Source organism: Psammomys obesus, unplaced genomic scaffold (genome assembly GCF_907164565.1).
Source record: "Psammomys obesus unplaced genomic scaffold, mPsaObe1.curated_primary_1811, whole genome shotgun sequence".
Taxonomy (NCBI): Eukaryota; Metazoa; Chordata; class Mammalia; order Rodentia; family Muridae; genus Psammomys; species Psammomys obesus.
Window position 1 is genome coordinate 28,507,208 of NW_026596117.1, and position 8,006 is coordinate 28,515,213.

An 8,006-nucleotide genomic window follows, 5' to 3' on the forward strand; every position below is an offset into this window, starting at 1 on the left:
GAAAATCAACACCAAGACCCACCATCCATACACACACATACACACCCCCCCCCATGATTTCTTTTTAAGTGTGGTAAGGGGCAGCAGTATGAGCACACAAGTGCAATGCCTAAAGAGTCCAGCAGAGGGCACCAGATCCTTTGGAGTGGGAGTTACAGGAGGTTGTGAGCTGCCATTTGGTGTTGAGAAATGAACCTGGACCCTCTGCAGAGCAGCCAGTGCTAACTGCTGAGTCCTGAATCTTGTTTTTTTCAAGCCAGGTCTCTCACTGAACCTGTAACTCACAAATTTGGCTTTCTGACTGGACACTGAGTCCCAAGACTAGCCTGTCTCAGCTGCCCCAGGCACGTGCCTCTGTCAACTTTTCACGTGGATACTGTCAAGATATTCATCACCATCAGTGAGAAACGTGATTGAATTGCTCAGTGGCAATGGTCTCTCGTGGATGCTTCTTACCCTCTATATATTGTTGTGTTCATTTTTAAACACTTTTATTTGGGGTTCCTTACACCCTCTCCCTTCCAACCCCCCCAGTGTAAAAGAGAGGTTAGTAGGGAGACAGGACACAGACCCTCTGATTTCCCCTAGCTGTTTAGGATCAGTTGGTTCTTTGGGGGGTTATACCAATCTCTGTCAACAGCAGATGCAGCAAGCAGTCTCCTCCAAGCCTCTGCGTTGAAATATTTCTTTTCGTTTGTCTCCAAGCTGTCAAACCGACCGTCTCTGGTCTCTTCAAACTGCCATTCACCACATGCCATCATTGCATGCCATATTTTCTCTTTCTGGGCTCTCATATTTATCTCCTCAGAGCCCTAGAGCACACCCCTCTCTGTGCCCCAGGCCCAGCTGTCAAAGACCTTGCCACGCACAAGACAATTATCCTCTGTGGACAAACTAAAGCACAAGCCAAAATCCCACATTTAGGATTAAAACAAAAATATATTTACATAACATAAGTGAGTTTTTAAAGAAACCAAAATTTCCATTACAATATATACACAAGACATTAAAGGTGGTGGGCCATGTGAAGCTTATCCATGCTTGGAGTATGCTATGACCCTATCCCTTTCTCCTGTTACTTTACAAACCAATGGAAACCCAGACACTTTTTCTAGAGGAAAGAAGTGAATGAAGGCTTCATTCTCATGCCATTTGTGTTCTGCCACATCTTGGTTGCACACAGTATGCAAGAGGATTTTTTTTTTTTCATTTTATTTGCTGTATTTGAAAAAAACTTGAAAGCTGAGGGGGAAACTCACTGTTTCCCTCTTGCTGATAGCTCACATTTTCCTGCGGTGGTGGCTAGAGGCTTCCTGGATATTTCTCAGCATAGGCAACAGAAGGGAAAGGGCCAGCGGTAACAGGGACCACTGAAGAACAATTTCGATTAATACTTAGTTAGTACTTTGAAAATATCTCTGAAACAGTCTAAAAGCCTGCTTGGAGAATCCAAAGTTAATGAGCATGCCAGGGTGCAGTGTTTAGTGGTGATTGTCTACTGGAGAGAATCTATAACTAACTGTGAGCTGGGCCTGTGACCATGCCCACTGTGGCAATATTGTCTAGGCTAGGATAGGCTAGGATCCTAGACTGTCCATCCCTCTCTGCCCCCTGACTGTGGATATGATGGCACCAGCTGCTTCAGAATCTGTCTGACTTCCTGCCAGGATGGACTGCACCCTCTAACTGTTAGCCAGCACAAACCATTGGCCTTACATTGATCCAGTCAGGGGATTGCATCACAGCAACAGCGAAGGAAACTAAAACACTGAGGTATTTCTTGTTTTAAAAGTGAGAGCATAGTCATAGCTTCCTGGTCCAGCCACAAACAGCTGCTGCAGGTGGAAGAGCGATGACAGCCTCTGCCATTCGTGTGAAGCCCCCTCACCCTCAGGTGACCATTCTAAGGTGTGGCCCGTGGCTTGCTCCATGAGGCCAGGTGGTGCGCTCACAGTGCAGCAGGCCTTGTTCAGGGAAGGGGGATGCAGAGGTGAACGAGATGCTATGCCTGCCCTCAGGGACACGGAGAGCCCAAATACCAGGGGGAAATCTCGTAACTATAATTAGGCGATGCTGGGACAGAGATTTAGAGGGATCTCTTGAGGTAGATACTGAAAGATGGCTTCCTGTGCTGACAAATTCCTGTGCACGTTTGCCTGTGTAGCTGGAGCCTCCGTGTGGCAGGAGCCTACATATGGCCATAGCCTCGTTTGTCTGCACTGTCAGTGTGATGAGAGAATCCTGGAGGGAAGTCTCTACATAAATCCTTCCCTAGAGCAAAGGTTAGGCATTTGAGGGTGATTATGTAATATAAGTTCTCTAGACTGTTCTGGGGATTTAGCATGGCACAAAGAGCTGCACTCTTGCTCCCTGTGTATAGCATTGCTACAATTTAGAGAAAATGGGAAACATCTCAAAGACTTGGGCAGAGGCAGAGGCAGGGGCTGGGCTGGAGGGAAGGGGAGGCAAAGCAGCTTAGAGGAGCTACATTGTGCACAGTCTGTGAAGTGCGGGAGGGGGAAGAAAGCCTGTAATTTCTTTCTTTTCTTTCCTATTCTTTTTTTTTTTTTAATTTGAAAAAAGAACCAGACTCCATTTCTTGGCTCATGAGCTTTGCTATGGTTCGAGCTTGCCCTCAGAGGGTTGATGATGTGGGTGGATGGCATTGTTCCACTTAAAGTAGGGCAGCAGTTGGTGAGTGGTTAATTTAAGAGTCATTGGTCTGACAGAACAACCCATGCGTCCTCTCCCATCTGCGTGGGGGAGAGGAGCCAGCGCTGCATTTACTGCTTGGACTGAGTCCACAGAGCAGGTCTTAGCAGCCATATTTGGAGGGGAAGACAGAGTTAACGCAACTTAGCCAGGGCTAAAGTAGGGTTCAACTCTGGATCTGAGGTTAGCTTGGGCTGTGCACTTGCCATGTGGGTGCTGGGAATGGGACCCCAGTTCCTCCACAGAAGTGTTTGTGACCACTGGGTCATCTTTCCAGTCTCAAACACACAATGACAATGGCTTTGGAGGTGGTTAGAGGGCATCACAGTGGGTTTTCTTGGGTTCAACAATTACCTCGATTTTATCATCTAAATAGGTGACTCCCAGAGACTTAGAAGTGTCACCACCTGAAGCCTTTGGGAACCCTCATAGCAGAGACAGGGACACCCATTCAGTAAGACTAGAAGGGAGAACATGAATCCAAAGTGCACTGCTCATGAATGGTATGGCCTGATAGAAACGGACCTGGTTTGGACCAGTTAACACCTTCCTTCTTTTTTGTTTCTGTCTTCTAACCAGGAGTGTCTATCTGAAGCCTAGCTCACCACCATCAACCAAAAACATGTAATTCATCTTATTTCCTGAGTTCATAGTTAGAAAGGAATATTGCCATAGGAGTGAATTATGCCTAGAATCTCATCACATCTGATTTAGAAAGTCAAACTTCAGACTTTCTAAATGTCCAAGAGTTAAATTAACACAGAAATTAACTAGGACTTCTGAAGCTGTTGGGATAGATGGAATGCATTTGATATTCAAGCACATGAATTTGGTGGTTCCAAGGATGGAATGTCTTAGACTAAATAAATATCCCTCACTCCTTGCAATTTGTATGTTGGAGACTCAGACCCTAATACAATGGTGTTACAGAAGGGTAAGAACATTTAAAGAAGTGTGAAAACCCCGTGACCATATGTGTCTATACTGATTATTGTATTTATCTCTGTGTCTGTGGCAAATGCTTAATGCTGGAACTAAATGGGGGAGGAGATTCTCTCAGCTCATATTCTAAGAGGCTATTACTCCATCGTGGCAGCAAAGCACTGACAGGGTGTGTCCAAAATAGTTGTAGCAAGGTGGGTTCTCCCCTGTTTCCTCAGAAAAAGACACTAGTGCTAAGTAAGCAAGACTTCTGTCACTTCATGTTCCACGTTCCAGGACGCCTACCTAACAGTGTGTGACACCTGTCAGCTTACCAGAAAAACCGTCAGAGGACCGGGCACCCCAGATGTGGCAGGAGAGCCTGCACAGGAGACAGACAAGTGGCAGGAGTGAAAGGACAGCAACGCTTCAGAAGCAGGTGGTACAGACAACCACGGACGTATCTAGGGCGGTTCCACAGCCATCCCATACTCTAACTCCTTTAAAACACACTGCGGACTGTCAGGATAGCTCACGAGGTAGGAGCATTTGCTGTGCAAGCATGAGGACCTGAGTTCAAATCCCTAGGGACCATGTAGAAAGCTGGTGGTGGCCCTGTGCCTGTAATCCCAGCACTGGGGGGTGGGGGAGTGGAGACAGAAAGATGCTGGGGCTCTTCTCCAGTGTTTGGCAGAATTTTGTAGACTTGACTGGTCCTAGGCTTTGCTTTCTTGGGAGCCTCTTTTTCTGATTCTACCTCATTGCTTCTTTTGTTTATGTTTAGGGTGTTTCTTTCCGTCTCAAGTTAATTTTGGTAGAGAATATATGTCTAAGAATTTATCTTTTTCTCTATTTTGGAGGATAGGTTTTTCAAAGCAATCCTTAGTGGTCCTCTGAATGTCTTTGGTATATGTTATAACAGCCTTTTTTTAGAAGACTTTCTTTTTTGACTTTATGTGTATTGGTGTGGGTGGTTTGCCTGCGTGTGTATCTGTGTAGCACATACATGCAGTGCCCAATGGCTGCAGAGGCCAGAAGGGACATCCAATTCCTTGTATCTAGAATTACAGCTGGTTGTGAGGCACCATGTGGGTTCTGAGAACCAAACCCTCATCCTCTGCAAGAGCAGTAAGTGCTCTTAACCATTGAGCCATCTCTCCAGCTCTGACAATTGTTATCTTTTCTTGATGGATTCTTTCTTTGATTAATATTTACTGGCTTTCCTTATTTCCTCTGACTAATTTTAGCCTAAAGTTTCTGTTGTGAAATACCAAAGTAGGTGCATTGGCTTGTTCTTATCTCCTGCTTAGTTGATAAATGGACTCCATCCTTTGACTCACAGTCTGTGAATGTCTTTGTCAATGAGGTATTCCCCCTGGAGACAACAAATGTCTTATAATTCTGTCAGCTAGTCTGTGCCTTTAATTCGAGAGTTGGGACCACTTATATTAGGGTTATTTAGAGAGATTTGTGGATCCCCAAAATTTTGTTGGCTGTTTTTATGGTTGAATTGTTCCTTCTTTTCTTTCTTTCTTATTTGTAGTAAAGAGTTGCTGGCAGGCTATGTGAGACATGATGGATTCTTTTCTAATACTTCATTTTTCATGTCTTTCTCATATGGAATTTAATCATTTGTGTGCTTTCATGACTGTGTTACCTTAGGCTTCTGGTACTTCTGTCCCATCTCTGCCCTCACTGCTCTTCACTACCCCATGCCTCCATTACTAATGCCATTTAAAAAAATGTTTCGTCCAACTGTCATGGTATTTCAAGTGGAAAGAGATGCCCATCCTTACCTTACCAGAACATACATACCTCAGTCTTCTTCCACACAGTCTCAGAAGCCACAGAAACCAAACCAAACATCAGCTCCTGCATTCAAAATACAAACAGTAAATAAACAATTAATATCCAGCCCAAGACATGCTGGCAAAAGTGCTTGTAAGGTTCTGTTTCCTTTAACATTATGCACAGGTGATTCTAACTTGGCAGCATTGTTTGTCCACACACTCCTCCTATTTTCTTTGTAAAGAGTAACTATAATGGAATTCAACAATAATGCTTTGTTGTTATTGTTCAGTTTCCTAGTTTTTAATATTTTGATAACAATGGCGAGGATTAGAAATTGCATTTAACTTACATTTAAAACATGCAGAGTTAGAAATACCTTCAGTTATCACTCATCTTCATGCTGAGAACACCTGGTTAGAAATGCCTCCCATTCTCTCAGGACCAAGTAAGGAACTGATCAAAAGGGGGATGGGAGTCCAGCCTTCACCTCTTGCATTTTTGACTGTTCAGTTTAACACTTGCCTCTAGCTGTTCCACTACTCTGCCCCCACACCAATTCCTGCGCTCAAGAAACAGTTGCCTTCTACGAAAATCCATAAGAATGCAATTTGAACAGGTATGATTTTAATCAGTGCTGGCTCAGGTGTAGTATCAAGGCAACACTAAGCCAAAGCAATGGAGTCTGCCCAGGCCCCACACCATGAGCTTGTACTCTTGGGATGCAGATTTAATCAGCTTGGAAAACTAAAACAAGGTCAAGTGTATTTCCTAAAACAAGGTCAAGAGTGTTTTTTTCAGGAAAGACCCCTGTGCTCAGATTTTTTGGTTCTGTTGCTCTCCTTGTGGAATTCCTGTCCTCTCCAGATCTTACTGTTTCCCACTTCTTTCTTAAGATTCCCTGCACTCTTTCCGAAGGTTGCCCGTAAGTCTCAGCATCTGTATTGATAGTCTGCAGGGCAGAGCTTTTCAGAGGTCCTCTATGCCAGGCTCCTGACTTGTTCTCTGTTTTCTCCTTCTTCTAATGTCCAGCCTCTTTGCCTTTCTGGATAGGAATTGAGCATTTTAGCAAGAGCCCTCCCTCTTGATTAGTTTCTTTAGGTGTACAGATTTTAGTAGGTTTATCCTATATTATAGGTCTATATGAGTGAGTATATACCGTGTGTGTCTTTCTGCTTCTGGGATAGCTCACTCAGGATGATCTTTTCCAGATCCCACCATTTACCTGCAAATTTCATGATTTCCTTGTTTTTTTATTGCTAAGTAATATTCCATTGTGTAGATGTACCACAATTTCTGTATCCATTCTTTCACTAAGAGGCATCTGGACTGTTACCAGCTTCTGGCTATTACAAATAAGGCTGCTACAAACTGAGACTGATACTCCAACCAAGGACTATGCATGGAGATAACCTAAGACCCTACACAGATGTAGCCCATGGCAGTTCAGTATCCAAGTGGGTTCCATTGTAATAGGAACAGGAACTGCCTCTGACATGAACTGATTGACCTGCTCTTTAATTACCTCCCCCTGAGAGGGAAGCAACATTACCAGGCCACAGAAGAAGACAATGCAGCCACTCCTGATGAGACCTACTTCACTAGGATCCCAAGGAAGGAAAAGAAGACCTCCCCTATCAGTGGACTTGGGGAGGAGCATGCATGCAGAGGTCGGAGGAGGGGAGGGGTTGGGATGGGAGGAGGGAGGGAATCACAAGGGGGATACAAAATGAATAAAGCGTAATTAATAAAGAATATGAAAAAAAGAAAAAAGAGTGTTTTCTCCCTGAAGAGAAAGAAGGTGTAAACTCACCAGCATGTAAGAGACAGCTTGGCTTCAGAGCTTGCTTCTGTCTGGGCTCAATGTATCAGGTCCTCGGTGTCTGAAATTTATCCAGTGACCAGGTTCAGTGTAGACAGATATGGAGGAGCAGGGCAAGTCCAGGCTTGGTCCAAGTGAGGCAGACAAGTGACCTTGCAGTCACCTTGACAGATGCAAGAAAGTACCTGGTTTCAAAAGCAGGGTTGGGGGCAAGGGACTGGGCTGGTTCAGTTTACTTTGCCAGCTCTCGTCAGCCCTTCCGTGCTTGACTGCGGGTTAGGTAGAAGTGTTCTGTCCCTGCCTTCAGTGGTGTTACTGCAAAATCAGGACATCTTCTGCATTGCAGTCATCTGTTCTCATTAGCATTAGTACTAGTATTACATTTATTTATATTTAGTGGGGAGGTGGTAAAGGGAAAGTCAGAGGACAGCTTTCTGGGGGTTAGGGATCAACTTCGAGTCATCAAGCCTTGCCATACCATACTTACTCTGTTGAGCCCATCTTGCTGGCCCCTCATCTGTTCTTAAATAACAGGCATCCACAGAAAGAAAACCAGCTTACACAGTTAAGCAGGGTACAGAATGTCACTCACAAGTGACAGAAAGGGAGATCAATAAAGTTACTGTGGTGGACCAGACCACTGATGCAGATAGCTTTTCACATTCTAGAGTGTTCCTGGTGTGAGTTTTATGAGCATCTTAGACGTACCATACTGACATTGTAAACTAAACCACTTCAAGAAGAACATTGGCTCCTTCTATTT

At 44.4% G+C, this 8,006-nt stretch overlaps 1 long non-coding RNA gene across 2 annotated transcripts; it reads left to right on the forward strand.

Moving 5' to 3' along the window:
• The first annotated feature begins 1,797 nt into the window (after positions 1 to 1,797).
• Positions 1,798 to 7,080, forward strand: LOC129692872 (uncharacterized). 2 transcript variants are annotated; one of them, XR_008722773.1, is made up of 3 exons: positions 1,798 to 1,908; positions 3,931 to 4,172; positions 6,740 to 7,080. It is a non-coding gene; the product is annotated as an uncharacterized LOC129692872 (long non-coding RNA). The 2 variants fall into 2 exon arrangements; XR_008722774.1 differs by having other exon boundaries at positions 1,798 to 1,894.
• The last annotated feature ends 926 nt before the right edge of the window (positions 7,081 to 8,006 follow it).